At 40.6% G+C, this 27,552-nt stretch overlaps 1 protein-coding gene across 2 annotated transcripts in view; it reads right to left on the bottom strand.

Moving 5' to 3' along the window:
• Positions 1–27,552, bottom strand: part of LOC145997442 (rhotekin-like) — a 286,448-nt gene that overhangs the window by 87,003 nt on the left and 171,893 nt on the right. The window lies entirely within an intron of this gene.

The raw sequence follows: 27,552 nt of genomic DNA, 5'->3' as shown, positions 1-27,552 counted from the left end.
TCTATTTCAACATCTACAAACGTAAGTTACATATGTTACACTGTAACATATGTAACTTATTAGTATATCCTGTAACAATTACAGAATATACTAATGTAGAAAAAAATGTTAATTGTACAAGAATTTCAAACTCAAATTTAACTAATCAACTTCAAGATATCTTATCTTGCAACAATCTTACGTCTTTTTCTGCAAAGGACACTATAGTGCAGGAGGCCTTAGAAAGATCGCTTCGCGGGCTTACAGCAGACGACAATATGGGGGTGTGTCTGCGAGAACCAATCAGGTCCGCGAATGAGCGAACCCGGTTGCCACAGCTAGCTCGCTGCACCCTTCTGGAAGGGTGAGTGACCTCTGCCTCTTGCTACCTCGGCCTGTTTGTTCGGCTGAGGAGCAGACGACACGAGAGTATCGGCAATAGTGTGCGAGCGACGTCTGCTGTTAGCCCGCGAAACGCTCTTTCTAAGGCCTCCTGCAGTATAACAAGGTAAACAGATTGAGAGAATTCTGTTTTATTTCCACACATGTTTGAAATGGAAGGTAAATTGTGAAAACTTGCCTCACATATGTATTTATGTATGTGATGCACAAAATGTATGTGATGCACAAAATGTAAGTATGCCTCAATATAACAATTTTCTGTGGCATCACTTGTTTAATAAGTAAACAAAATAAATTCAATGGGATTTGTATTAATAAAAGTTGCAATTTTTCACGTATACGGAGAAAAAATTAACGGAAAATTCCCGGAATTCTCTATTTTTCTCTTTCGTTCGGTCACCCAGGTGGCTACTTTGCCTGAGACAAGCTAACTCCCGGCCCTCATTCACAGCGCAGAACGGTTATTTTGACAAAATCCTATTTCCCTGCTGGCCGTTTCGGGGAGGAGAGATTCTAAGGTTACCCAAACAAGGGGAGGGGGGAGCAGTAGGTCTAATAATCTGTTGTACTGCAAGTTTCTTTGCAGGTAAACGCGGCAACAGTGGGCCACTTCTATCCACACCGGGAGTTGGCTTCGCTCGACTTTAATTCACTGTCGCTGCTAGCATCCATCCTCTTCTCTCGCTGCTTCTTTTCTACCTTTCCTTATTTCTGTTTCTCTAGTTTTGTAACTTTCTCTCCTATTTTCTATCTTTAATTCTCTCTCTCTATTACTGCCACTGTATTCCCATCTATATCTTTCTTTCTCCGATAGCTGACGTATTCACAATTTCGCCACAAAACACCATAAAGAAAAAAAATCGCATGCCCATGAAAAATATCTGCGCCTGGCAAGCCTGTTCGAGCTTCTTCGGCACGTGCTCCCTCGGAGCCCTTTCTTGAATCAACACACTGGAAGTTCCAGCTAAAACCTCGCGCTAGAGGCTGTTTGAATAACGCTGACGTAATTACGAGCGCAGAGTCATTCTGCACTTGAATGAAAAAAAAATAAATTCGGGGAAAGATTAATTTGATCCTGCACCAAGACTCCCCTCAGTAGGCTTCTCCTTACTACTTGTTTCCCAACTCAGCCGATCGTAGTGAAACTGCGAAGTTTTTACTTCTGGAATGGTGTTGTATGTATCCGCTAAGCACTTGGCCTTGTTTGTTTATTCTTCACATCTTTTAGGATAATGGCAAAGATGAGGGCGAATGATCATTAGAATGTGAAAAAAAAACATCCTGTCCCATAAAAAAATTACGGGAACACTAAATACGCTCAACTTGGCCGTAACAGTATACCGCTAACAATTTTACAGGAGTGTCCACCTGGTCTGTGTAAATTTTAAGAATCTAAAAGAAGAAATCTTGACATGCACTGTAAAAACTTGACTGGGGAGAAAAATGAAAATGATCGTTTCCAAAGTAACAATAATTAATGATGATTTTAATGATTAGAATCATTAAAATAACTAACCCGTGGCGCAACAGCCGGTGAGGCCTACCGACTGCCGGAGATAATCCGACCAGTTATGGAGTGACGTGTGGTCTGCACGACGAACCGCTAGTCGTTGTAGGTTTCCGTAACCGGATTACGCTACTCTTTCGCAGCTCCCCAATTTCCTCAGGAGTGGATGGCCACCGGTCCCAAACACAAGCTGAGATTCCCGGAGAAAAGTTGTTACACTTCTTCTCCCCACGAGACACGAACCTGCGCGCGTCTCGTCCTCTTATACCTGTATCTCAACGCTCTACTACAGGCCTCTTTCTGCACGCACGCACACACACACACACACACACACACCTACACGTACTCACATACACTCATGAAATATGTGTTCCTTCAATATTCCCAAGCTGAATATTTAGTTCAAATTTTAGACACAACACGGAGAGGTGACAACATGATTGATTGATTTGGTTTACTTTACTTCGCTTTTATTAATTTATTAATATATATATATATATATATATAATAATATTCTTAATATTACAAAAAGAAAAGAAAAAAGCGTGGGGGAAAGGGAAATAAGAGGAAAACTGTGACTGCAAAAGGAATTAAAAACAAATCCACAAACCTCCTAACACAGTTTAGAGCAACTAGCTATATTTAAACTTATCTACGATAGGGACGCATACACGGACATCCAGTTCCGCTACGAATGAGTTATCAGGAGGAAACAACACATCCTGCGACTGTCGTTTTAGGTGAATAAACATCACCGCAGCAGTTTGTGAGTTCTACTCAGAAGGAACATGAATCCTTTTGGATTCACATTTTGAGCAACATTTCACAAATGAATATAAATTAAATGTATTCTGTGATAAAAAGATGTACAGATACTAAAAAATCTTACGTTATTATGGTATAGTATGAATTCAAAACATCCAAATTCAATTAATTTCACACACAGGCACACGCAACTACATAAAATGATGTATTCATATCAGGGGTGCCCCCATGACGCACTCCCCCCCCCAAAAGGTAGAACATCCCCCCAAGGCCCATGACGCACTCCCCCCCAAAAGGTAGAACATCCCCCCCCAAGGCCCATGACGCACTCCCCCCCAAAAGGTAGAACATTTCCCCCCAGTTGATGCCGAATTAATTACTCAAATTATTTTTGTCAGAAAGTATGCGGAAAAATATAATACCAGAGGTGAAACCACGAATTTTGTCGGGGGGACAAGTACGAGGATAAACGTACCAATAATAATAATAATAATAACATTAATAATGGCATTATTATTAGTAGTAGTAGTGTCACTACTACCAGTAGTAGTAGTAGTAGTAGTCAGTGGCGGCTGGCCAAGTGCAACAAGTGCAGATGTTTTCACCTAATTTTCAAATTAATATTGACATTTTTCATTTGCTTGTTAAATTAAACTATTTCTCAGCAGAACGTACGCGATAATACTCAAATTACGCCGCTCGGCGCTACGCACGTGAGTTCGTCGAAGAGCAAACCCCGCCAGGGTGCGGAAGACTTAGCCGGTTGTCACGGCAACGGTGACGTCACCTAGCGTTGGCCTTGAACATGGTGTCGCCCTCTACGTGAATCAGTTCTCTCGTCGGAGAAAACATTGCATCCAGTGGTTGTGACAAAATCTTTGCGTTCTCGCGAGATCTTGTTCCGCGTGTGTGTTTCGCGTTTCCTAATCGTGTGTTGTGTTCATGTGTTGAGCTGTGGTTTGTACAATGAACCCAGTAAATGACTTAGTGTGTAATTTGTTGCAGACACCATTTTCCAGATGGACGGATCAAGACAAAAAAGACGTTTTAAATTGTGGGCGGCCAACTGACATTCTTCAAATATCAGTTAAGCGAGAGAACAAAAAGGCAGGGAAATCATACAACATTAAATTTAAAAGTTCCTGGTTTGTCGACTTTCCTTGGTTGTGTAGTAGTCGATATTTGCAATCGTTGTTCTGCTGGCTTTGTTTACTGTTTAGCAACAAATACAATGTGTGGAATAAAGAAGGGTATAACGATTTTGTCAATATAACGCGTTCTCTGCATAAGCACAATGATTCGGTGGAACATTTAAAGTGTAAATTACAATTCAAAGTTTTTGAAAAAAAAACAGGAATACCATAGCAGATGCCCTTCAAGAAAATAGTAGGCTTTTAAATGTACGGTTCAATGAAAATGTAATATTAAATAGGCTTTTCCTACAATTAATAGTTGACGCAACGCTGTATTTATGTAAACAAGAACTTGCGTTCAGGGGTCACGACGAAAGCGTGTCTTCGCTTAATCGTGGGAATTTCAAGGAACTTGTTGCATTATTAATATCGAAAAGTTCGTTAGAAATAGAGAACCATTACAAGAAAATAAAAAAACGCGTTCAGTGGTGACTCTAAAACAAACTTCTTCACCTGTTATTTTAGGCACGAGCCGCTACTGGCTAGTAGTTGTAACAAAGACGTTATTTTCCTCATAAATTACGCAAAGAGGGGGTAGAAGTCTGTGCTAAAGCATTTGTTTGGAACAAAAGATATGAAACATTTTTCAAAACCGTCAATTTCACATTAGCTAATAATGGAAAACAAGGACACAAACTGTATTTTTGAATGGCAGAAAATGAATGATAAATGCATTCCGAAGATACATGTGTAACTTTCACGCACAACATATGTTTTACACGTATGCAACATGGAGCGACATAAAATAGAAAACACAGATTCAACAAGCTAACACTAAACTGTGTACGTATTGAAAGCTTATTCAATACAAATATACAACACATAACTTGACAGTATAGAAAAGAAGGAGAATGCGAGCGAAGCGAGCAAGAACATTTTTAGATCCAATTTTTGCAATTGAAAACAATATTGATTTAATATGGTGCAAATAATTTCACTGGACGCCATGACATTCTCTCATTTACAACTATTTTTAGATCACTGCGCCCATTGCCGACTCCCGCCGCCCCTAGCTAAAGCTCTGAACTTGAAAAAAATGAGGAAAACAGACAATGCGAGCGAAGCAAGCAAAGAAGTTTTACAAAATGTATTTCTTTGCATAAAATTTGAAATCGAAGGGGTAATTGCTCCTCTTTGCTCCCCTGCAGGTGCCCTTGGCCGTCAATGTTTGTCCACCCTTGCTACCCTAGAATTGACTTCCGTCGAAGGTTGTGTGTGTGTGGGGGGGGGGGGGAGGTTTGACCCCCTGTCACCGCTGTGGTTGCGCCACTGTATAATAGAGATATATTTAAGCAATATATGTTTACTTTAGATACTTTAGGCTCACTGCCATTGTTAGTCAACCTCATTCTGCACAGTTTGTCTGCTCGACTAACCTTGTATTAATGCGAATACCACCCCCTCCCCCTCCATCGAAACCAATTCTAAACGCATAAGAGGTGGTGTTTCATTTCACCCCTATCGCCGCGATCACCCACAGGTAGTTAGAAAAGCTAAACATAATGACCAAAACTAAAAATCAATAACAAGTCAATCAAACGATACGATCCCCCCCCCCCCACATTTTTGTGTGAAGATATATAGAATTGGTATAAAATTTTGTCCCCCACAAAAAAAAATCCATGACGCAGGCGCGTCATGAAACCCCCCCTGTGGGAACCCCTGATTCATATAATAGGTTTTTTAAGGTCCACTTTATGCACATAGGCGCGACTGGAACCACAGAAGCACATCTTGAAGTGAGATCAGAACCATTGTGTAATGTTACTCCACAGGGGATCGCACCGAATACCTCTTGATTACAAGGTTTAGTGGTTAGTACAGCGCGCTACAGTTCCAGGTTCAAAGCCCGGCCTGGGTATTTTTTGTGAGTCTCCCTTCATCACTTTCATCACCTCATCCAATTAGCCAAAAGTTGCAGAACAAATCAACCGATTAAATGGTGATCTCGTGTATTTGATTTGCTGCATGTATTATTACATCTAGTTTATTCGCATTCATAAATTTCTGGAAAAACATTTCAAAATGCATTTATGTGCCTGCGTTGAAAATATTTAGGTGCATTTGTGAGTTTACCCTTGTACCGTGGACTGTGGCGTGCTCAGGATTTTTGAAAGAAGGGACGTTGTTTTTTTTTGTCCTCTTTTTCAGCCTTTGACGTTCTTTCTATTTAGGAATACTGGACCAAAGGGGGAGTTATTGGACAAGCCATTGCGTAGACTTCAACCTCACTTATTTTTCTCCACGGCTACCGCTCAGACACTTCTTACCTCAGACTACACCCAAAGCATAAACAACACAATTCATAGCTCCAGAAAGGCATGTAAAATGTGGCTTAAATATCGTTGAAAATAACGGCAGGTATTTTTGATTTTCTCAAATCATAACTCCAAGCCTGAATACTTTAAGAAACGGGGTTCATTTTATTTTCATATTTACAAAAATAGGTCATTTTGGCCTCTAACTAAAGGTGGTCCCATCGCAGTGCATCCGCTTATGTTCTAGGTTAAATAATGAGAAACAACAAATAACGAGAAGTTATCAAAACAGTTTCTGGTAGACGATACAATGTCTGAAAACTGTTAGGAAAAGAAAATATTTAACAATTGTTATTTTTATTTTATAAACATTTCTTAACGACCGCAACTCAGCAATGGATGCAGAATGCAAATATTTATTACAGTAATTTCCACGGGAAAAAAGAAATGTTTAGTTGAATTCCAGGAAGAAGTATATTACGGCGCTACCTATAATTGCAGTGAAATGAAACAATTTATTGCGATAACACATGTCTCAATGGAAAACTGAATACATTATTTGGTTCTATGAAATTATAATACTTTAATGAAAACTACTTACACAGTCTTCAACAAAATATCGTTTACGTTAATCCTCTGTGTTGATCCACACCTACCTGCAAAATAATAGAAATAAAGTGTTATTACAACTATGCAGTTCACAATCATGGACATTCCTTTAAACAACATAAGAACCAGTAATGTTTTTGTGATGTTACGTTGTAACACACACACACACACACACACACACACACACACACACACACACACACACACACACACACACACACACACACACACACACACACACACACACACACACACACACTCTATTCCCAGGGTAAAACTAACCATATTTCACAATTACGTTACACTTTGTTGAAAATACAATCAAAGAAAGCGGAAAGCATATGTCTCTCATTCTCTCAAATTTTATCTTCAAAGCCTGAATCATGACGACTGTCTTTTTTTGGCCAAAACTTTTGACATCACATGAATCGAAGCGCCAATCAGCTTCTGTCCATTGCTGGAGCGACATCAGATTGGCTCTATCGATGGCGCTCTTTCTACTAGATAAACCATTTGGCAGGAAGAGGTAAAAGGTTATGCTACAACTTATAGAAAATATTTACTTATGAAAAAATGAAGAAAATTGCCTAGTGATCAGTGCAATGCTAATACAGATCAACATTGTAATTGGAGCAAAAGCTCTGCTAATCACTAGGGAACGAATTTATATGTAATAAAAAAAACATTAATTCACAGCATTATAATGGACAAAGAACGGATTAAAATCTGTTAGGTCCAAAAATAAAATAATAATAATAATAATAATAATAATAATTCACAGCGAAAGCTTGAGCTTGCATTCTCTATTGTTGACAAGAATATTAGAACAACAGATGCATTGTATATTGTTAAGATTTAAAATAAACAGAATACAAAACGAACAGAATACAAATACCTATCGTATTTAACACAAAAAAAGGAAAAAGTAGTAACAACATAAATATAAAAATTATGTCGGAAAATGTTTGAAAATATGGAAATTATATGCAAAACTATCTAAAATATGTAAACTATGTGCTACAAGATAATATATATAAAACGATGGAAAATAAAAAGATCATTTTTCGAGCTTACATGCTACACCTAGTGAATTGATTGATTGATTTGCTTTATTTTACTTTGCTTTTTGTGCCACTTTTGGCTAATTTGCGAAGATGGGGACGAGTGATGATATGATGAATGGATATTCACAAACATCCATGCCCAGGTCAGGATTCGAACCCGGGACCCCTGGCGTCGTAGCGCGATGTGCTAACTACTCCGCCACGCGGGCCGGATACACTTAGTGAAGATAATACAAAATAACATTGATTTTAGCATCATATGAAGATACGTATTCGCATATCAATCTGTTCCCTGGCGATCACGTAAATAAATAAATATTAAACAGGCAACGAAAACTGAAATAACAAGTTTATTTTCACTTCCTATTTTGAGATCGGAGTGCCTATAAATCTAACCAATAGAAATTATACAGGGTGAGGCAAAATTGAGATTTCAAAGGAAAACAAATACGTGATTACAAACATACACAAGATTGATATGTTATGGCCACAGTTACAGTACATCTTCAATATGTGCATCATCAGCTTGAATGCATGCACGCTTCAATTCGACTCTCATCCTTCAATAGCATGTCAGTAACATGCAACAAACACGAACAATTTAACTTATGTGTTATTGTTTTGAATGTTTTGATTACGAGAAATGAAGGAAGAGAACCAAAAATATGTACGCGAAAACTCAATCATTCCTTTACGGATGAAAAGAAAAGAAGCACATTTAAGAGCTCACTTAATAAATTACGAAAACAAAAAAGAAAAACTTATTTTCAGCTGTGGATGGGAGTTAATTAGTTCCTTCCTACTCATATTTGTCCCCGCCTTCTTCTCAGTTCGTAAAGAAGGAAGAGGCGCCCAGCTGCACCAAATTATTTGTACAGTAGTGTTCTTATCTCCTCCAGCTGCAAGAACTCCTGCCAAGACGTCGCTACATCTTGACTATTTTTAGGGTCGCTCTTGACGCCGTTCGCGTCACGAATGAAAATTCAGGGACACATTGGAAGGAATATAGCGTTCTCACTTCCTGCAAGGCAACATGGTGCTCGATTCGACTCAGGAACAGCTAAAAGAGAATTTAAAATGTTCTCTCCCGCGCTTCAACAGCGCCAAGTGTATTTTTCAGTTTTCTGGAGGTCTCACTCATCGCACCACACTCAAACACCTTCTTGGTCAATCGCCGTATTTATATTCTGACGCCAGGCTAAATGCTTTCGTTGTTAGGCTAAATGTAGTGTGTTATGCTAAGAGATTTAACCTAACTAGCCTAACCTAACCACGAAAACATTTCGCGCTTACGTCAGAAGATGAAATAGGGAGCTTAACCAAGAAGGTGTTTGAGTTGGGTGCAATGAGTCATACCTACTGACGCAGGTTCACCTTGAAGTGCGTTGACCGATTTATTTCAAATGCAACACCAGTTTAGTTCTTAGAGGTATCTAGGTGTCATGACAGTTTCAGCACAAAAGCTGTAATTTTATGGTAGATAGGACGATCAAAATATAACTAGTTGATATGCAACCCATGCTCCTCCTCAACCATGCACACATTTCAAATATACTTCTAAAGAACTGCAGTCAAAGAGATACTCTCATGCCGTATATAAACGCGGTTTAGTAATAGAAATTTGGAGAAAACGCTGAAAACAGCACTTGTATAAGATCACAAATGAATAATTGTAGCTTATGGTGGAGGAATCGTGGTTAGAATCTCACTTTAAACTGTAGATCCAGTCCCAGTTAGCCCATCCGGGAATATGGGTAACTTAAACAACAGGAAAGAAGAATAAGATATTAAAATAAAATGGAAGAGCTGGAACAAACGTTGATGGAGGACCAAACGAATGTTTTGGCCATGTAACCAGAAGGGAAAGGTGTACGACTATCTTGGAAGGTACTCAAATGTCCCCTCTTTCTTCCACGTAGTGCAGTGCGGCGCACAAGTATTGCTTGGAAAATTTGCCATTACTATTTTCATTAATTTTTATCTTTCATCCTAGGGGTTTTTAAGGAATGGATTTTCAAGTATGCTTGATCAGAGCTATACAAAACAAAGGAATGAAGATGGCGATGGACGATTCGCTTGTATTTGTGCAAGACGAGGATTTGGCGTCTGCACCTACAGCGATTTACGTGATGTCCTGCACTTAATGCCTCTTTACAGCCTCGGATTTTAGTTCTCAGAAAGATGTGTTGATTTTAGTTACTGTAAGGGGCTTCGCTCCATATAACGCAACGTGTACAAATAGCCTTAGTTTTAATTGCAATCAATCAGTCAGGAGAAACGAAAGAAAACCTAAGCAGCTACTTGGAAAGAGTGGAATGGATAAAAGTGTTACGTTGAACAAGGGTTGATCGATCGATTGATTTACTTTAACGTCGCTTTTCTGTCACTTTTGGCTAATCGCGACGATAGGCATGGAATGGATGAAGGGACTACCATAAAAATATACAGCCCCACAGAGGATTATACCGGCTGAAAGTCCAGGCACCAGAGCCTCGTTAGTCTGCAAACTGCAGCCCAGGTTGTACTACATGGAAATGAGTTTGAGTGCTTTCCGAAAGGGTCGCTCATTTACATCCCATATTGACCAAGGGAAAGTATTTGAAGCAAGGAAGGTAGGAAAGAAAGAAAGAAGGTGAAGGCAATAGGAAGAGTACGATGGAGAACATTAAAAGATGTGAAGAGGACAGCAGGAATAAAGAAGAGTGGGGAATGACACGCTATAAAGCTATATGGAGCAGAGAAAAATGAAGGAAAACCGAAGCAAAAGTTGGTGCTTTCGCAGCCGCTTGTTTGATTTTAATTCCACATACACCTAACTATAACTTACGATATTTCTCTAAAACTATGATTAATTCCACAAAATGGTACGCGGTTATTGGCGTCGTGCTGAGTTGATTTGAGAGTTTATCAATCCCGTTCAACAATCTGCTTTAGTCATAGCATTCCTTAGGAGGTTCCTTGTTTGTGCCAACTCAAATAATCCTGTCGCTAAGTCACCCGCCTACTGTGACATACATGTATCTGGAGGTGCGGCGGTCACTTGTGTCGTCAGAACTTGACTGTCTCCCCTTACTTCGTGTGATGTCATTTTGCAGTGTTCGTATTTGAGCTTATTACTCATATCCTTGTGTGTGTTTGGGTGGAGTCAAGAAGAATGTGGATGATTGTCACCTTGTCTTCTGGTGAATGCAAATGAGCTGTGTTAAACACAATGCGGATATTTGAAGTAAGTCTAGAAGCTCTCCTGGCGACGAACGATGAATAAATTCTCTTGGGCCATCGACCAGAATTGGCCCGTTCGAAGTTATTCATCATTGCGCATATTGTCATCACATCTACTCCACATATCCTGTAGGAGCCTTTTCAGAAGAGAGTTACATGTACTCGGTTCCGACAGCCTAATTCTCGAAACCGCTCTACCAATCAGTAACTCTGAAATTACAAATAAAATAATAATAATAATCAGCATTTGCCAGATCTGAGTAACAACAGAAATCAAATTATAACGAAAGCACTGCATTTTGTTTTCCATATTACTTCAGCTTTCTTAATTAATATTATTTATCACTATTATTTATTAGTTCAGTACAAGATACATATCCCAACCAAGTTGAACATAATATTCAGTGTGTCCGAAAAGTCACGCAACCGAGACTTTGACCGTATCTTTTGTATTCAACCTTCCACTGGGTATTAACTTTGTGTATGTGGATATATTTGAAACATTAAACAAGAAAATTATGCTCTTCATGAACATTCAGTATGCGGAAAAAGTTACTAAGGTGTAAAATAAAATTATACAAAGCAAAAACAAACACGGATAAAAGGCAGCTGCCGAGTCGCTTGCATAAATTTTCGATGTGCATCGATGGTCTGTGCAGGTGTTTGTCGAACTGATAAAATAATGATATATTTTTACGCATTTTATGCATTACAGACGATTTTATGGGGTATGCATATTCATACTTTTTTTTTCTTTCTAAATTACAAATTGTGCTGGCAACATTGGTCGTGTCAGAAGGCAGTATCAGGTGTGACCGACATCTGAATATGTTATTCAATCAATGCCTAGATGAAATAAGGCTTCAAATTTATCGTACAGAAAGATGGCTAGGTTAGGTTTTGCAGCGTCAATCAATATGTGTATGAAAATGACGTACGTCACTGACAACTAATGTTAAATAAAGCGTCCAAATCAAAATGTTTACATAATGATAACAGTACGAGATTTTTGTTGCGATAAGTCATATTCACATAGAGACAGCTTTTCTTCCCCCTCCCACCAACAAATTGCATTTCAACGCTCTTCACTTTGACTTGCCATATTTATACTAGGGATTCCATGTAGGACTGCAAGTTCTGGGCGAGTTCTTTACGTTTTCAGCCTGTTAGCATTTACATATGATGTTTGGAAGTTTATTAAAATGAGTGCGAAAGCACTGCTAGGACAGGATATTCACTTTCTGATGTTGCCTTACCACGTGCCTCCCTTATTGCCTAATCTTCAGGATACGAAGCAGCGACACGCCTATGTCAGCGACCTCGGGATGTTCGCCGCCGAGTCGTCTCGTCGGAAGTTTTCTGCGTTTGTTTTGTTCAAAATAAACGCAACTCCTCCTTGCGTGTGTGCGTGGAGCGAACAAGCGGAAAGACAGGCAAGAAAAAAGTTAAGAGGAAATGAAAAGAAGAAAAAAAGACTCCGGCTGAGATGGAACTCGTAATGGAGAAGCCGTGAAACTGCTTCTTGGCAACGCTGCAGCTGCCGTCTGGAGAGGATGGTTTGGGAGAGACGAGATGCTGCAGACAAACTTGGAGATTGCTTCGGTACAAGGACCTCTCCAGTGAGCCAATACTTCCACAAGGACGATGATTGTTGACGATGGAACTTTAAATTGACAGTCAGCTGGCTCCGATCGAACGGGATTTTTCGTTTTATTTTCCCTCCAAAGCTATTCTACTTGGAAAGCTGCGGTGGTTAAGTCAGTAGGGCGTTTGACTGCCATGCAGTAGACCCAGGTTCGAATTCCCGGGGTGCATGATCTAAGGATAAGCATAAAGCGGCTCTGGGGCTCACCCAGCCCGAAATCTATGAGTACCTGGGTGCAAACCTGGGGGATAAAGGCGGCCGGAGCGTGGTGTTGATCATATAATCTCCAAAATGGCCGAGATCGAGAATGTGCGCGGCAGTACCCCCACCTACCCTAAATGTGCCTTCATGGCAGGTGCTATATGCACGGGGAACTTTACCTTAGCTGTGCTATTTGTCATGTAATTCGGTGTTATGTTGACAATTCAGTACAACCTACCTCCGTGGTGGAGTCAGCACAGCGCGCTAAGACGTCAGGATTCACGGGTTCGAATCCCGCCTGCGTATGGGTGTTCTTTGTGAGTGTCCATCAATGTCATCATATCATCACTCAACCTCATCTCGATCAGCCAAAAGTGTCAGAAATACGAAGTAAAATAAACCAAATCATTCAATCAATAGAGCATTGACGTGAATCTTTCTATGGTTTAATTTTGCTATTGTCTACATATTCGCAATAGTTGAATAGGCTTGCGTAGCCGCGAAACTTTAGTGAAACCAAACACACACATATAGACACATGTACAGGGTGGGGCAGAAAAACCTGATGATCTTTAAAATATGACACGGTAAATAAAAAGAGCAGCCTTACAGCCATATGTATGACATTATTATAGAAAAAAAAATATGGCGCCCGTTTTGGTCCACGCACAGCTGGAGTCGGTAGCTGAAACTTTTCTTTTCTGGGGAAGATTTTCGTTATTGCGTCGCGTGGTGGGGTCGTGGGAGTGGAGGTGGTGGTGATTCCACTCCACACTAGCTGCCATTTCAGTCACCATGGAGCGGTGGAACGCAACGCACCGCGCTTTCATTGCTGAAACGTTGAAATGGGCGCCATTTGCAAGATATTATTTTCCGCACTTAATGTTGGTGTAAATCATATATTTTTTCAATACTAACGGCTACATATGGCTGCAAGGCTAGCACATGAAAAAATACGAATTCTCTTTATTTACTTTGTTAGTCTATATCATTTTGAAAATCGTTAAAGATTGTGTTAGGCATGAGTCGTAAGCACTGTTAGGAAAGCTAAAATGGAGTTTTCACATCGTGGCCTTTGACATGAAGTGACTCAGAATAACTCCTCTTAAAGTACACTATATAGCCAAAAGTCACCGGGCACCCAAGTGAAGGTGGTGGTAGTGTCATGGTCTGGGGCTGTTTTTCCTGGTTTGGGCTCGGGCCAGTGGCGGATCCAAAGGGGGCACAGGGGCACGTGACCCCCCCCCCCGAAATGCTCGAGCAAATTATACTCGTAATATGTAATTTACAAATAAATAAAAAATCTTATTAATTATGTGTACACTTTTGAAAAGTGTTGTACCCAGTATATCGTTAAAAATTGCTGATTGCCAAACATCATTTGAAGTTGGTGCCCCCTGTGCATTGTTGAAAGTTGGTACTCCCCATACACCATTGGAAGTTGGTGTCCCCGATCATCGTTGAAAGTTGGTGCCTCTCGAACATAGACTATGTTTCTTTCAAAAATCGTTTGTAAAGTTTCTCCCTGTTCTTTGTTCCGTCACGAAAGAATCAAAGGGCGTGAAAGTAAGGTTTAAAGTGCATTATCCTACCCAACACTATATGCGGGTGGTGCGATCAGAACTAAGCTCCAAATGTACGAAATGCTGTGGGAGCTATTTCAAGTATCGCTAAGTTCCTACGGGAATCTTCAGGAAGAACTAATTTGTTAAAACAAACGATAGAAGAAATGTTTCCTGGCACTAAAAGTACAACAATTAAGACTACCGCTGGATAGAACGCCATGATGCGGTACTACATTTCCTTGAAGTCCTACCTTCTTTGCTTTGTGTCCTTGATGAATTAAACTTCAAAGCAAGAAGCACTGAGGTAACATCTACAGCTCATTCTTTAGCCTACCCAATTTCAAATTTCGAGTTTCTGATCAGTTTGAAAGTATTAGCAAAATTCCTGTCCATTACTCTTCCTTTGTCAATCCAACTACAGAGCAAGCAAATGGATTTAACGCAATCATCAAACTTGGTTCAGCTTGTTTACTCATCTCTATTGTTTATAAGAAAGAACAGTGCTCAAGAGTTTGATAAAGTCTTTTAGGAAAGTAAAGCACTTGATGAAGAGCTGAATGTTGATGTAAAAATCCCAAGAATTGCAGAGAATCAAAGACATAGGTCAAATATTCCCTCAAAGAATGTCTTCGATTATTTCAGATGTGTTGTGTTCATCCCTTTTCTGGATTATTTAATATCTGAATTTGATTATAGATTTCAAAGAAACCAGATTGAAGTCTTAAGTACTCCACAGAAAGTAATTCCGAAATTCATTGTTGAAGAAGATGACCCAGCTAAAGATATAATTGAGGCAGCTAAATTTTATGAAGATGATGTGCAGTCTATTTTAGCATTAGAAGGGGAACTCAAGTTATGGAGACAATTCTGATTATTGGAAAAATCTAGCCCAGATAATCCAGCAGAGGCGTACAAATTTTCTTCCTTGTATCCCAACATTATTCCAGTCAAAACGGCTACAGCTGAGCGTTCATTCTCCAATCTGCGAAAAATCAAGACCTACCTTAGATCTACAATGGGTAAAGAAACGCTTGAATGGTTTGGCTCTCCTGAACATCCATAAAGACAAATACCAAGTGAAACAGAGGAGGTTATTGACACATTTGCAAGGAAACATTCACGAAAACTACAGCTACAGTATTTGTAGGGTGAGTTAAATGCCTTTAGTAAGTTCCAATTATTTGACGATTGAATAGTTAAATTGGTGTCCAAATTACTAGCAGCTTTATCATGTATCATGCATGTTACTGAAAAGGACTCAGGTGCTACATTAAACTAATTATAAAGCAAAAAAGAATTAAGAAATGAAGTAAAACAGACTGTTTATAATATGAAAATACTTCTGTAACTTGTGCGTTTCTGTGTTCGCGAGGAATACGCTATTTTTAATATATTGTTTTTTTTTTGCAATGTAATTTTTAAATATATTTGTTTTTAATAACTTGGCCGCATGTACAGATCACTGGAATTGGTACTTAAAGAAATATTAAAGTATAAAATACTTGTTTCGCCATGGTAAACTTTAATTTAAAGTAGTACTGTAATCTTCATTAGTATTTGTGTACGCTTTTGGAAATTGGTGCCCTCCAAAAAACTGAATCCTGGAACCGCCCCTGGCTCGGGCCATTAGTTGGGTCAATGGCAACATGAACAGTGGTGTTTATGAGGACATTTTAGACAACAGTATGCTGCTTACGCTGTGGCAAGAGTTTGGAATGGGCCCATTTCTGTATCAACACGATAATGCCCCTGTCCATAAAGCAGGGTACATTGCATCGTGGTTTAAGGGCAATCAGGTGGATTTGCTTAGCTGGCCCGCTCAAAGCTCCGATTGGAACCCCATAGAACATCTTAGGGATGAACTGGAGCGTCGGTTGTATGCCAGACCCACTCGACCGAAAACTACCCATGAACTATTCACGAGGCTACAGGACGAATGGGGGGAAAAAATCACCAGCAAGATACCAGATCTTAGTGGAAAGCCTGCCCCGAAGAGTGACTGCTGTAATAATAGCGAAGAGGGGTCCGACATCTTATTAGTTACCTGGCTGGTGTCTTTAGAATGAACAGCACTGGGCGTCCGTCCGGTGACTTTAGGCTATATAGTGTATATTACTGCATAATGTGTGTGATGTGATAAGCAAAACAGTGACCTCGTAGCTGTTCCAAATGCTACATGAAGAGTGAATGCTTCATGCAGCACTATATCCCCTAATCTACGAGTCTGCGCAGTAAGGGTGCGGTTTCGTGTAATTAAATCTATCGCGGAGATAGAGAACTAACCATCTATTATATTATGTGGAGCGTCCAAATTGATCCAGCTCCTTGATGATGTTAATTAACCTTGTAAGGGAGGCTCCGTTCTTCTTCCCTGATCGTCGCTTTGTCAGCCATCCTGCAGCAACAGATGTGGAAGAAGATGCCTATTCGTCAACAGAACGGGCGGTATTTCTTCCAACAGACTCACCTGCCTGGCTCTCGTCTTCTTCTTCTTTCATATAAACTTGGCAGGAGCATCGTCCTACACTGTTGACTTTTGTTTCGAACATTGACAAGGACTTCAGTTTGTCCTGAGGAACGGCAAATTGGGACTGAACACTAGCGCCATTTTCTCAGCCATGTTCGTTCATTCACTGCTTGCATTTACTTTGTTTTTGGCGTTCATTTGCACCGTTTCATCGTGTCTCCGTCGGTTACTATCAGCTGGCAAAATACGTACAGTACATGTTGCACTTCGATCAACGAACGTTTTAGTTGAACCTGCCACTGAAGGATTTAAACAAGCAGGGCATTATAATGAACTAGAGGTAAAGCTACCCTATGCAGATTGTATTGCTTCGTTGATTTATTTGGTATATTATAGTTCGTTTTTTTTTTTTACCACTTTTGGCTGATGATGAGGAGTGATGATACTGATGAAGGGACACTCAGAAGAACGCTCAGGCCGGGATTCGAACCCGTGACCTCTGGTGTCGCAGCACGCTGTGCTAACCACTCCGCCACGGAGGTCCGCACTGAATGCTCTAGAAGGGATTCTAAGCAGATGTATTATTATTATTATTATTTTCAGATTTTGGAATGTCACAGAGGTTTTTCAAAAGGCAATGGAATTTAGAAAACCGCTTTACTGGCGTCAGCCAAATGTCCAGCCGTACATGGAGTAGGGTTTTATGGGTCCCCTGTTGTCACGACTGCAATATTACAAGAATATTTCCGAAATGAGAAGTGCGTGTGTCTTCCTTTGTGTTAACTTTCTATTGACCATTTATGAAATTACCTTGTACTATCTTTTGTGGAATTTCCTTTTCTTATGTTTTTATTTTTTAAACTGTGAGGGTCTTCTCTACCACTCAACTTCGCAATGGAAAGCAAGGCGAAGTACACAAATAAAAACAATCGGAGAGGACCAACGCTGTGATCATAATTTCCTAAATTCCCCAATAAATTTTGGAAAGGGCCGCAATAAAAGATCTAAAGGTAAAATTAGGAGCACCTGAAGGTGGTCCCTGGCTGAAAAAGGTGTAGGGTCACCAACAAAACCCTTGGAACTTTCTTATCTGCAACTTCGTATATCACGGTTGAATATCTGACGAAATATGAGCCTGCATCTATTTTGTGCTTTCACGACGGCAGGAACCACCAAACCGACGAAGGGGTGGGCCTGATGCCGATGGTGGATTAAAGAAAAAAGGTCGAAGAAGAAGCACGGCCCCATCATTTACGTCAGTTCTTCCGCCCGCACGCTGATATTTGTTGGCCCCGGATGGGAGATATGTCGGTCGGTGGATGAAAGCCACAGAACTACGAGGAAGCGATCACAAAAAAAGAAACGAAAAAAAAATAAAACTTCCAATGTGGCTGCACAGCTTGCCGGGAGTTAAAAATACAAAAAGAAGAAGATCGAGATGCGAGGGTTGGAAACAGGCCTCCCTGGCGAGTGACTCATGTTCCCCCCAAAGTGGTCGCAGATGCAAAAAGATGATACAACATACACCGAAAGGGTAGATGGCAGATAACACTGGCGGATTCATGAATCTTAACAATACGATGGGGCTGTCCCGGTAAAGGCTACTTTAATCTGCTACTGGCATTTACGGTATAATATCCCAGTTTATATATTGCTTCTTTTGTTAAGCCGACGATAGATGTACCTCTTGGGATTTTGATGAGATCTAGGTATGGGTTTGAACAACTGCTTTGGAACAGAGGGTGTAGAAAATTTTGAAGCCTTGTAACTACAACTTCACACCTTGCCCATTAACAATTATGGATAGATACAGTAAGCGTTGAGCTGACACAAATAGAATGTCTTCTCGTCTAGAATAAAGTACTTGCCAGCTATCAGCCATTTTAAGCGAATAGGAAATATGAATGATTGAATTTTTTGGATGCGTCAACACTTGGGTTATTTGCTCACAGTCATATTATACGGGGTCCAGCTCACTTATCGCAACTAAAATCACTACCTGTCTCTGAGGACAAAACAGGACAACACACATACCTATGAGTATAGTGGTCGTAGCTTCAGGCGCCAGTCTAGTTAGCCTGCAACATTGCAGTTACCGGGATGTACTACGTGGAAGTAAGGTAACACAGAGCATTCCCCGACATTCGCTACGAGACTCGGCGGCAAGCGGCCCGGCGTCAACGATTGTCTTTCCCGATGAACGGGTCCGCGACAGTCGCACGCTAGTCTGTTTTATTCGCTCTCCCTGCCTTCGCTCTCTTTCCCTTTCTGTTGACGTGGCAGACTGACGCCAGTATAATCCTCCCTCGGAAGTTGTGTCGTGTCCGTGTGTTGAAGATTGTGGCTTAATATGGCAGGCAGCACAAAAGTTTACATTACAAGGATTTATCTTGTCGAGTGTTACTTCGGAAATAGTTATTGTGGAGAAGTGCTACGACGTTTTGCAACGAAATTTCCTGGTGTTCCAGTTCCACATAGGACCACTATATTAAACCTCGTAAAAAAGTTTAGAGTAACAGGGTCAGTTCTGAATAAAAGTGGAAAGAAAAACCTACGTGTACTTACTGAGGAAAAACTCGATGAGACAGGACTAAGGTTAGAACAGTCTCCTCGGAAATCTATCCGCCGCCTCTCACAAGAAACGGGTGTTTAAAAAACCACAGCATTCAGAGCCGCTAAAATTCTTAAATCTAAAAATTAAAGTATACAAAGACAATCCGCACACCATCCGTGAGTTAAAAGACAGTATTGTACTAGAAATCGGGAGAATTACAGTAGGCGAACTTGCACGTGTAAATGACAATTTCCTTCGTAGATGCCAGGAATGTGTTGCAGCAGAGGGACATCATTTTCAACACCTTCTGTACACAATATAAAAACTGTAATTTTAATAGCCGACTCTAGCGACTGTCGCGGACCCGTTCACCGAGAAAGACAAGCGCTGATGCCGGGCCGCTTGCCGCCGAGTCTCGTAGCGAATGTCAGGGAATGCTCTGGTGCCTCCTCAAAAGGTCAGCCCTTACACCCCTATAAAATAAGGGTGATCCAGAAAGAGTGATGAAAAAAGTAGAAAAAATAGAGAGAGAGAAAAGTAAGAAACGAAGAAAATGCTAGAAAAAGAGGGAGGAAAATTGAAAGGAGTAGCCGAAGAGAATTTGGCAGCCACCGGAGCTGACCTTACAAAACTCGACACAGGTAAAACAGCGAAATCTAAAAATCAGGCGAAACCAGGGCTGGCTTAGTTGGTAGAGCATTGGCACGGCATACCAGACCCCTGGATTCGAATTCTGGTCGAGCCTGTATTTTTATGCTTACATTTCTCCGTGAAGAGAGAATATCAGACGTATCCTCCGAAGCAGAGCTTACTTGCAAATGCCTTCCACCCCTGAGAGATTTCACTGTTGATGACGACGATATGAAGGAAGAATGATGGACGGATGAAATAAACGAGTGAGAGGATGTGAAACAAGTCACGTTTGAAATATCCCTGGCAATTCCAAGATCAGAAACCACCACGCTTTCTTTTGCAGGACGGCCGTTTAACACGACGGCGGACAATAACGTGTCTACGAAATCCAAATCAACTGTAGATCTCTCCCTGGCAATGAAGTCTGGTCGATGCCAAAGAGAGACGAGGACTAGGGTTATAGTTTCCTAGAGGAAACATCTACAGCGATTTCATTAACTTTAGGCTTAATTAAAGCTTACGGGGCTTGTACTCCCCTTGTTCCCTCACGAACTGCTATTAAGCGCATCATCTACTCCGCAGCGCATGAAACAATTAATGGACCAGCAGAAAGCAAAGCTACTCTCAAACAATACTCTGTCGGGAATGTTATCTTTATAACGTCTCTATCATTGCAGGTGTATAACAGCAAGATAACCAACAAATTCGCTTTGAAAGAGGACATCTAATCTCAAGAGTCATTAAAGAGTCTGTTCTTCCTTTGAAGTGGAAAGTTTTTTCCTCTTGTCTCGCTTTCTCATCAGGAGGGCCTACCTCCGTGCCGGAGTGGTTAGCACAGCACGCTACGATGCCAGGGGTCCCAGGTTCGAATCCCAGCACTGAGCATCGATGTTCTTTATGAGTGTCCCTTCATCAATTTCCTCACTCACGCCCATATTTACAATAGCCAAAAGTGGAAGAAAAGCGAAATAAAATAAACCAAATCAATCAATCTTACCAGTAGATCCTGAATTGTTATGTATTTACAAATTCATTCCTCCTATGTAGCCAAGCAAAAATAATACATGTCTGAGAATTATCATGTTGCGGCCAATTGGGAAAATCTCCGATTTCCATTCAGAAATGCTGATATATTTGTGCGACAAACATTCCGAACATGATTTCTCTTCTTAAAAATCGGTAATTTTTATCTGATTGTGACAGACCAGTCACCTCACTTTCACTTAATCTTGTTTCAAACCATAATAATCACATCGCAAAAGTGAAGACACCGTGTGTACAAAGGAGTGGTGTCACAACGTCCTCATTAAATGATGATAGAATGTATTGTATTATCATTATCAGAAAGCATGTCTTTAGAAATGAATGTTATCAAAATATACTATACTAATAAAGATTATACTTAATTAGTAATATTTAAAGCCGTTGTGGTGCAATCGGTAGAGCTTCTGACTGCCACACGAGAGACTCGGGTTCGATTCCCGGGATGGATGATCTCAAGTGGGAATTTTTCCAGGAATATCCCTGCATGAAGCAAACGGCTCTGGGGTTCTGGAATGTGTGGAGCCCACCCCCCACCCACCTCATGATTTACGACATATTGAAATGTCGACCTCCGTCGCTGAGGGGTTAGCACAGCGCACTACGAACACAGGGATCTCGGGTTTGTATCCTGGCTTGGGTGTTCTTTGTGAGTGTCAGTGGCAGAAAAGCGACGCTAAATAGCAAACCATATCAACCAATCAAAAGGGGGCGTGACCTTTTTCAGAAGGCAGTCAAATGTCAACCTCTCTTGCACGCAATACACCATGGACTGCTTGCTTATTTGCAGACTATCGAGGCTGTGGCGCCTGAACCCACAGCCAGTGTAGTCATCTGTAGGGTTTGCGTTGTCCTTTCATGAATTTCATCTCGCGATTAACCAGAACTGGCAGAAAAGTGCTAAATAGCCCAAACAAAACAAAGAACGCCTTTATCGCAGCACAATACGGAGGGGCGAAGTTGAAAAAATTAATGCAACCTAATGCAAAGCTGTTTCAAGTGCAAATATTGAGAAGCTAAATGAACAACGATGAGAAGGGTAGCCGAGGCTATGAACAAAGTGTACTGGGGTTAGGAGGACCAATGCGGACACGAAGGCTCCTTCTTTGGCGAGGGGGGAGGGGGGGAGATCCGAGTTGAAACCTGCGCATATTTCAAGTCGAATGGGAGGAGAGACAATAGGGAGAGCGCTTAATCTCAGGAAGAAGGGGATGCTGTAATAAGCCCTGCTGCATCCCTTTCCCATTACTTTCTTTCTTCGGCAACGAAAGGGGGAAGAAAGAATGCGTGCTTGGGACAGGAGAGGAGGAAGGGGGATGAGTCATGCATGGGTAAGCGTAAAACTTATAGCTGAGGGTTCAGAGCAGACATAATTGAGCTAAGTAGTTTGTTAAATTCTAGTTCGCGGCGCGGTCTCCGCTCTTTCCTTGCATTTGCTGCGTTATCATGTAGCTGTTTCTTCCTTTTGTTTACTCAGACCACCTCTGCTGTCTAAGGCAGTGGTTCTCAACCTTCGTGAGGCCGGGGCTTGGTCAATTGTTGTTTTAAAAAAGTCGATGCCCTGATCCAACTTCTTAAAACTTTATATATACTGTACATTAATATGTATCCATGAAATTATTAATAACTTATGTCTTATTACTTGATTCGATTTATTTTACTTCGCTTTGTGCCTCTTTTGGCCAATTTGCGAAGATGGGGATCAGTGATGATATGTTGAAATTGATGAATGGACACTCACAAACATCCATGCCCAGGCCAAGATTCAAACCAACTTATGTCTTAATAGTAAAGAATATTAGTTTTAGTTATGTCCAGGTTTGTTGACAAATATAGGTTAACGGGGTGTAAGGGGTGACCCTTCCACGTAGTACACCCAAATATCAACCTCACTTCCAAGGGCGTATCCAGGGAGCGGACCCACCCCAAATCTTGAAAATACTATAATTGATTCATAATACTTCCCGATGAGACACATGCTGTAGCAGGTATAGAACAATTGAGGCGTTGCGGATACGAAGGGCGAACTCAACAAACGCGCATTGTGAGGGAAGTGCGTTTGAAGCTGTCAGGCACAGTGCGAACTTCACAAAAAGCTTTGGAAATCACACATGAAACATTCCGATCTACTGTTACCAAGTTTGTGTGGAATTCGCACTGTGCTTGACAACTTAAAAACGCATTTCCCTCACAATGCACGTTTGTTGAGTTCGCCCTTCGTATCCGCAATGCTTCAATTCTCTCTGTGTGCATGATTTGTGTATTCTGAGAATAATATCCACAAAAGTTTCTAAGTTGCACACTGGGTAGTGATATGTCAGCTGAAAATCTGACATCAGTTCTTCATGAACAATGTCACAAACTTGGTCTTGACATGAAAAATTTCATAGGTCTGTGTTGGCTCTACGGCGACTCATGGTTGAGTTATGCTCCCGCAAAATAGCCCAGCATTTGCAAGCACACGGGTGCTTAGGAATGAATATAAGAGGGCTTTTTACATTGTGGCCTACTCTGGTAGAACGGAAACGAGAGTTAGCAATATCCCTCGGCCTACCAGGTAGATTGTACGCATTGTTTTAAGCTCAACCTCCTACAGTATGGCCTACCTGTAGAACGGAAACGTACTCCTTGTACGGCCTATAGGTAGATTATACGCATAAGGTTTAGTTCGTGGATATATTTACTGTTGGGAAACGGCCTACTCTGGTAGAACAGAAACGAGAGTTAGCAATATCCCTCGGCCTACCAGGTAGATTACACGAAGGATGACGTTCATCGTTAATTAGTTTTCATTAAGGGTAACTAAGCAGTTTATTAATTGCTGCAGTTAGCTTAACGCTATTAAATACATTAATTAAAGTATTTAAAGTTAAATAAGCTCCCCGCTGGTACCTCTAAAGACGAAAAATTGAATGGTCCCTGTCCTCCCTTTCCAAAAATCAAGCAGAGGAGCTTCGAACCTGGATCTTCAGGAACGACGAAGTGCAGTGCAGTGAGGTTGTATCGAGAGATATAGTGACTGTGTTACATTTGGATATATTTAGTCCATAGTTCTGCGTATACGTTTACCAAGAGTAATAAATTTGATAAGCTGGGACTAACTTTCATTGTGTATACCCGAACCCTGAGTGTACAAGATTATCATATCTCCGGCGTGCATAAAGCTAGCACAATGGGTAAAACTGAATATTGACCACCAGCGACAACGACGGACCCGTACGTTTCAAACAATGTCACACACTTGGTCTTGACATGAAAAAATTCATTGGTCAAGGTTTTGATATGAGTTGTAGATTTAATGGTGTGCAATCATGAATAAATCAACAATACCCAAAAAAGAATGTGCGCGCACTGTGCCAGTCATACAGTAAATTTAGTCTACCTTCAGCCATGTCGAACTCAGCTGTGAGAAACTGTTTTGGTACAGTTAAGAAAGGTTTTTTTTTCGGTCAGAATAATACATACAGAGGTGAAAAACTAAAAACAATATGCTTATTGCATTATTTACCAGGCAGTAAAAAACACTATTTGTCAGTGTGTGAAACACGATTTCTAGAAAAACATGATTTACTTCGTGTTTAGTAATTATTATTATTATTAATAATAATATTTGATAGGATAGTAATACGGTAGATACACTGTCGCAATTAAATACTTGATCTTGGGGGGCACCCCTGGTTGGACCCCCCAAATATTTCTGGATACACCCCTGCTCAATTATATGTACACCCTGGACTGCATTTTGCAGTCTACGACGCTCTGGCGTCTGCACAAAAGCTAGTATAATCCTCTGTAAGGCTGTGTGTGTGTGTTGTCCTGTGTTTTGTCATTATGTATGCTGAGTGCCCCTTAAAGCCTCAGCTTTTAACCCAGGTAAGAATATTTTACTCCTCCCACATTACTATGTTATATTATTTTTTGTTATGGTAAGGGGTCGGACCCTGTATAATGTCAAGGGTGCAAAATAGGCTAACTGTTGACACACCTACAATAAAAAAAATATACAAAATATAAGTTGGCGGGTTGTTTTTTTTATATATATTATGGGCACTTCAGTACATAGTCAATGATAATAATAATAGTATTTTCATTGGCCCATGTTCCTATAATGAGAAACATTAAACAAATTAAACACATGCATGCATACAGCCTCCTCTCTAGCGAGCCAGATGTCCCTAGTTCGAAACCTGGCTAGCCATGAATGTACGTTCTATCGGCCATTTCATTATTATTCATCCTACAACCGAAGATGTAGAAAGGGTACGTAACCAAATTAGAAATATAAATACACATATACGCCTGTACTCAAAGGAGTGGAAATGATGGATTGATTGATTGGTTTTGTTTATATTACTTCGCTTTTCTGCCACTTTTTGTTAATCACGAAGATAAGGGCGAGTGATGATATTATAAAATTGGTGAAGGGGCACTCACAAAGAACACCCATGCCCAGGCCGGGATTCAAACCCGGGGACAGATGGCGTCGTAGCGCGGAGGTCGTCAAGGTGGAGAAAGGAAGAATAACAGCAAAAAATTATGGATGTGATACTGGAACTTAATATTATCTATATTAACACTCAGTCTGTCGTCTTCAAATTTCCATGAAAGTTTTGTATCTTTAAAGAATTCCCCTGTTGGTTCAAAATTTCTGAAAATTTTCCTGTAAAAAGGGAAATTTCCCCTCATATGGCAACACTGTCTCCATCAGCCCGGCCGCGTGGCAGTTAAATGCTCTACCGACTGGACCATCGTGGCTCCTACCGAGCTTTGAAAGCGATGGGGAAAAAACACAAAATACAAATATGAATACCAAAAAGTAATTTCAAAGCGAATATCCGAACTAGTTTGCGCTTCTACAGTACAGAGTGTTGCATCTGAATGGTGAAAATGAAAAAAAAAAAATGTTTTTGACAAAAAACCGGAAAGCACCGATGTATTTTCCTCCTCTTCTAAAAAAAAAAAGAAAAAGGAAAAAAACTGTGTGTGTCCCCCCTGCCTTTGTGTAAAGAGAAGCTTACCGGAAGGATGTATCTTTTTATTTAAAGAGAAAAGAAAGCATTGGAAGACATAGATTGAAGCTACTCTCGGATCTGTGTCTACAGACAACACTGGAAAGGGACTTGATATCTCCAAGAGCAGAGCACAGGCTGATGTGACGAACCCTCCATCCAAAAAGACCAAGAAAGAAGTTCAGAGGCATTGAAGACTTGATTGTATGGAGGGCGGAGTCCAAAAGAAGACGGGGAGAGGGGGAGGGGTTGGGAGATTGATGTTTGCGGCGGTTGGGTGTAACAGGAAAATTCTCTCATTTGGCAAAAGAAACTCGTGCCTGAGAGAAAAATTGGAGCTTTTATCGGTGTTTTTCTTGTTTTAATATCTCCCCGTACGGCGGTGCCCTTTGTGTCCTTCCGCAACCATTTCGTGGGAGGATAACCACGAACTTCAGACTCTTCAGAAAGCAGCAAGGGTTGTTTTGTTTACAGAGCGAAGAAAGCACATTTTACGCAACGATGCACACCCGCGCATGCGAGATGTCCAAACAGTCGACAGTCGAAAGAATTACAAGGATGAGTAATTCTCCCATTTTTCCAATACAATAGAGTGGTTCCATGGCTGCTTCACATTTCGGAGAAAAAAATTCTGATAACTGCTAAAAGAACGATGCTTTTCTCTCAAGCTTTCAAGATATGGAGGAAATAACAAATGACAATACAGACAGGAGGAGCGCGGTGGTCTAGTCGGTAGGGCGTCTGACTGTCAAACAAGACACCCGCATTCGAGTCCCGGGGTGGGTGATATAAGGTCGGAAATTTCCCAGCCTTGTCCCCGCATAAAGCGGCTCTAGGTTCACTCAGTCTTAAATACGCGTAAAAGGTTACCTGGTGGCAACCCTGTGAGGATAAAGGCGGTCAGAGCGTGCTACTGATCACATCACATCCACAAATGGCCGGGATCACGACAGTCCTAAATGTACACGGGGGAACTCTACCTTACATTACCAATATAGATAGGATGTCAAAGAAAGTGATGAATATATATTTTTAAATCGTAGAGGAGAATGTAACACATTTTAAACTGTAAAAAATTAATTTGCAAAATATGAGCAAAATATAAGTTAGTTCTGAAGCAGAAAATTGTAGTTTGTTACTGAAGAACATGCTGAACTTCTTTTAACATAAACCTTTCCTGATTCTTTTTGACATGATCTATCTGCCGAAAAGGAATTAAAATTATTGGTTTTTAGGGTGTATTATAATGAGCCCATGCAACGACAGTTTCTGAACGGTGGATTCTACGTTGAAAATTCAAGCACACACATTTTTTCTACAACTTTCCCATTTCCATTTTTCGCTTTCCGCATTAAAAACGGAGTTGTCTTATGGTGCCGGATTTTTGAACCACCGTATGCAGCCAACGGCAAAAATAATAGTAGGCAAATTGTCATTC

Source organism: Lepisma saccharinum, chromosome 1, assembly GCF_977018435.1.
Source record: "Lepisma saccharinum chromosome 1, izLepSacc3.1, whole genome shotgun sequence".
NCBI lineage: Eukaryota > Metazoa > Arthropoda > Insecta > Zygentoma > Lepismatidae > Lepisma > Lepisma saccharinum.
Note: the sequence above shows the minus strand (reverse complement) of the source record. Positions and strands in the feature narration are given on the sequence as shown.